The sequence below is a fragment of the Haemaphysalis longicornis genome, unplaced genomic scaffold (genome assembly GCF_048455015.1).
Source record: "Haemaphysalis longicornis isolate Haplotype H1 unplaced genomic scaffold, Haemaphysalis longicornis Haplotype H1 scaffold_5, whole genome shotgun sequence".
Classification (NCBI taxonomy): domain Eukaryota; kingdom Metazoa; phylum Arthropoda; class Arachnida; order Ixodida; family Ixodidae; genus Haemaphysalis; species Haemaphysalis longicornis.
This window is the reverse complement of record NW_027526385.1, coordinates 81,507,053-81,512,085: the sequence shown is the minus strand read 5'-3', so window position 1 is coordinate 81,512,085 and position 5,033 is coordinate 81,507,053.

The following is a 5,033-nucleotide window of genomic DNA, read 5'->3' as shown; positions in this document are numbered from 1 at the left end:
CCAATTTGGACTATCTAATCAAATCATACCTTACTTCGGCCGGCCGTGGTGCCCATGTGATGGTGGCGGGGTACTTCAATGCTCACAATGTGGCGTGGGGTTACAAGCGAACGGACGCAAAAGGACGCGGGAAGAACTGGCAGCCCGGGAGCATCTCACATTACTCACCGACCCACTGCAACATACTAGGAGAGGAAATAGCGTCAGCAGGGACTCATGCCCGGACCTGACCTTCGTACGAAATGTTAGGGAGGAGAAATGGGAAAACCTAGGGAAGGTTCTCCGAAGAGACCACTTTATTTTACAGACGAGTATGGACGATGCTTGTGGCAGATGGGAGAGAAAACGTCGAGCTTGCAGACTCACAGACTGGCACAAGTGGAGAGAAGCCAGAGAAAGACGGCTTGGGGAACAGGGAGGACCCAACATAGTGGACATCGAGCTGTGGACCCGAGAGCTGTTATTGGACGTGGAACACCACACGCGAAAAATCGAAGCTCTAGACGGCGTGCCAGCTGTCGACTCGCACCTGCTCCATATCTGGGATGCCAGAGAATCGCTCACCAAGAGATGGCGGAGACAGCCCCTCAACCGCAAGCTACGACGTCGAGTGGCCCAGCTTAGTAAGGAGGCAGGGGATTACGCCATAAGGCTTGTTAATCAAAACTGGCGGAAGTTTTCGGCAGCATGTCGAGCCAGTTAGGCGTGGCGAAGACGTGGAAGGTTCTTAAGGCAATGATGGAGCCATCTGCCACGAGGACTGAGCTTGCCAATCGACTTGCTAAACTGGTGCACGAATACCCCGGGACGGACCAAGAACTTATTGACGACCTCAAGGCCAAGTATCTCCGAACAGACCGCCGGGGGGATTACCCAGATTACCAAGGAGAACCCAATGCAGCCTTGAATGAACCTGTCACTATGCACTAAATCAAAACTGAGCTCACCAACATGAAGAAGACCACAGCCCCGGGACCAGACCAAATCACAGCGAGAGCCCTCTACAACCTAGGTGAAGCAGACATTCAAGCATTGGCCGACCTTTTCAATCAGGAGTACTGGATCCCTGGTTCGTTACCGCAACAGCGGAAAACAGCGGAAATTTGGTTTATCCCGAAACCGGGAAAGGATTTGAAGGTAGAGAATCTTAGGCCCATCTCGCTAACATCCTGCCTGGGGATACTATTCGAGCGAGTAATCAACACTCGATTGCAACGGTTTCTCGACGGCACAGACCAACTTCCGCACACACAGCTTGGCATCAGACCACACCTAGGCACTGCCGATGGGCTTTTGCGGGTCTACAGGGACGTATACCTTCACCCAGACCGCATACAACCGTGTGCGGTGCTGGCCCTTGATTTAAAAGGGGCTTTCGATAATGTCCTACACTCGGCTATACTACGCACCTTATCGGAGACTAATTGCGGCTCCAGAACCTACAACTATATCAAGGCGTTCTTACAAGATCGGAAGGCCAAGCTCTCTATAGGGGGACTCCAGTCAGACATAATTGAGCTGGGATCGCGGGGTACACCTCAGGGTGCAGTTCTCTCCCCTTTGCTCTTCAACTTGGCGATGAAGGATCGGCCGTCAAGACTTAACCGGGTGCCAGGCATTTGTCATGCTCTGTACGCGGGCGACGTCCCCATATGGTCAAATCGGGGAATTAGGGCCGACATAGAGGACAGCTTCCAACGAGCGATAGAAATCGTGCAGACCTTCGCCCGGTCCCGTGGCCTGGAGTGTGCCCCGGATAAGTCAGAACTTCTGGTGGTCCAGCCCAAGAAGCCCAAATACACGAAATATGACCCCATCAAGCTGCACGTGGATTTCATGCCTATCCCCGCCAGGCAGGAGATCCGTGTCCTCGGCGTGCACTTTTCCAAGATGGCACACAACACCACAGCGGTGAGTCGCCTTATAGCGGCAGCCAACCAGGTAGCCCGAATGATCAAGCAAGTGACCTCCAAAAACCACGGAATGAAGGAGACTGAAACCACTAAGCTGGTACAAGCCTTTGTGGTCTCTAGATACACGTACGTCGCTCCTTTTCTGAACCTCAAACCCAGAGAAGAGGACAGACTAGACCGAGCTCTTCGTAAGTGCGTCAAGCTATCTTTGGGCCTCCCAGTATCTACGTCCAATGAGCGCCTAATGGCTCTGGTGGTCCATAACACCACAAAAGAGCTCATAGATGCTCAGAGAATAGCGCAACAGGTGCGCCTCACGAGGACTAAAACAGGCAGAGCCATCCTAAATAGACTGGACATAACCCCTCCGACCACGGTGCAGGATCGACTCGACATCCCTCGGGAAATAAGAGAACGCATTCACGTCCATCCCCTCCCCAGACACATGCACCCGGAACACGATCAAGTCCGCAGAACACTCCGGGCCCAATACCTCTCCAAAACGTGGGACTCCCACCCTGCTACAATGTACGTGGACGGTGCCGGACCCACCAATGGGGTGACCACAGCAGCAGCCTGCTCGTCCAGTGGTAACCCCATTGCAATGGCATCCATCAAAACGACGGATCCGACCCGCGCGGAAGAGGTCGCCATCGCACTGGCCATATCTGCCCATCCTCGCGCCATTATACTAACCGATTCCCAAGAGGCTTGCCGAAATTTTCTTAGAGGCAGGATATGTCGCCAGGCCCTTCGCATAATTGCGAATCAGCCACCTGAAGGGGCACAGATCATATGGTTCCTGGGCCATCAGGGACAGACCGGGGGGAATGTCGCCGCGCACGCGTTAGCCCGCGATTCCTTATTCCGGGCGTTCACCCCCGCTGGTTTCCCCCCAGGCAAGGGAGCCAACCGATCACCTTCACCCCCATCACTGTGTACCGCCTACAGGGAGATACTGCTTGAACAGAGGCTCGGCAAGAGGAGATTTCCAGCCCCTCATCCCTCGCTCACAAGAATGGATTAGGTGTTACTTCGACAGCTTCACACAAACACACTTCCAATTCCCGCAACCCTACATAAAATACTACCCAGACATCTACCCAACACCACAGTGCCCGCACTGCGACCAGACGGGAGATTTACTCCACACGATGTGGCACTGCACACAAAATCCCAGCATGAACACCACACCGAACAACATATCCACGACACAATGGGAGGCCACCCTGCTCAACCCGCATCCAGCTTGCCAAAAATGGCTCACGGACCGGGCTGAGAGAGCTACTCGTCGGCCATCGGCAGCCCCGGATTGGCGGGTTCGACCATGGCTCTGAGCAAATAAAGTTTTCTCTCTCTCTGCGTTCAATATAAAAATTTTAAATGCATGTAATTTTTACCAGAATTATACAAGGGTTCGATATAGGCAATAATTCGATATATCCGTGTTCGATATAAGCGGGCTTTAGTGTATGTACCGCATTGGGCCTGGGTAAGATGTACTGTGTCGTGTCAAAAAGATGGCAGTCCCAGCATCTATGAAAACATTCTTTTTTAAGCTTCATTCGGGACCTCTTCTAGTCAAACATGGATGGCTGAAAAGGGTTGTTTGTGCCATGGACAGCAGTTTGTCTTTTGTGTAAAAAACCCGAACCAATAGCTAGACCACGTTTTCTTAGACTGCTGGGATGCCGTCTTTTTTGGGGGGACGTCCTTCAGCGTACACCACATGGAATCCGTTTCATTCCAGTAGACAAACATGACAGTGTGCCGTATCATCTGATAATGCTTTGGGGCCTACACGCCATCTGGCTGAATCGTATGGCGGTGCGCCACTCTGATGCTGACGCGAAGACTGTCAGCAAGTACTTTGCTCAGAATGTCAGTATGCTGAAGGAAGTAATTAATATGCAGTTCCCGGAGCTTGCGTGGTTACCCATTTTGGAGGAATTGTATTCTTTCGATGTTTATGATAGTTTTCGCCAACCAAATGTCGGTGAGCAGGCTTTAAACCGACACTGACGTGTTTTAAACCGGCATCGTAGACACTGACGTGACTGTTCAATATGCAATAAAGAAAAAAAAAAGTGCTCTGTAGCCTCGATACAGAGCACTGAGTACTGGCGCCGACGGCTTGGGTTCGAGACCCAGCTATCTCTGTTTTTTTAATCGCCTAATTTTTTTTATTTTTTTTTTTTTCAAAACTCAAATCTACGCGTTGTTTTCTTTAATCATGGCGATTTGGTATGTTTTAGGTCACTTTAGGTTTGGGGCGCAGCCAATGACCACCTTCAAATTATCGTTACCATGCGCAGGACACAGGCGCTGGGACCGATGTGGGATGCCGGCCCGCTCTAGCCCAGGCTTGCATGGCGTTGTCGAGGCCTGGTCACGTTCTCCTGGCTCGCTTCTGCCATACCTTGCCCCTCAGCCCGCTTGCTGCGGGAAGTCCCTTCTCCCGGCATTCTCTGGTAGGCTGTGCTGTTTCAGCTTCACGGGTCGTTGCCCCTTTCGCCGCTGCATGACGTGTTTCCGTCGCGGCGCTCTCCGAATGGTCAGTTTCTCGGCGGTCTTCGAAGACCGAAGACCGAGCTGCTGACAAGCGCATCGTTTCAAATCAGAGATGTGGAAGAAACGGAAGAGTTGGCAATTGCCCTAGCCCTGACCCTTCCGGGAATTTCCAAGGTTGTCACCGACTCACAGCAGGCGTACGGGAACTTCCAGTCAGGCTGGGTGTCCCGGCGGGTTGTCGCAGCGGTTTTATGAAAAGCCGTGCTGCTATTTTGAATGTCGATCAACCTAATGCGCTGCCTCTACAGGTTTGCGTATATTATACAGGTTGATTAATAGGATAAATTATCTCCTGCAAAGCTCACACAAATGATAACGATCGTCGAAGCAGTTTGCGCCCGCAAATATGCGCGTATCCTCGAGCAGACGACATTTTGGGTCATTTTGAAAGGAATAGATGGCGCCACGTTTGATAAAAAGTTTAAAAAATTAGACAGTTTAACTTTATTATTACGTAACTGGCACACAAAAAATCAATTTATGTGCATAATTTTTATTTTTTATTTTGTACTATAACAAGTAAAAAAAGCATAAAACGTCTTCTAACAT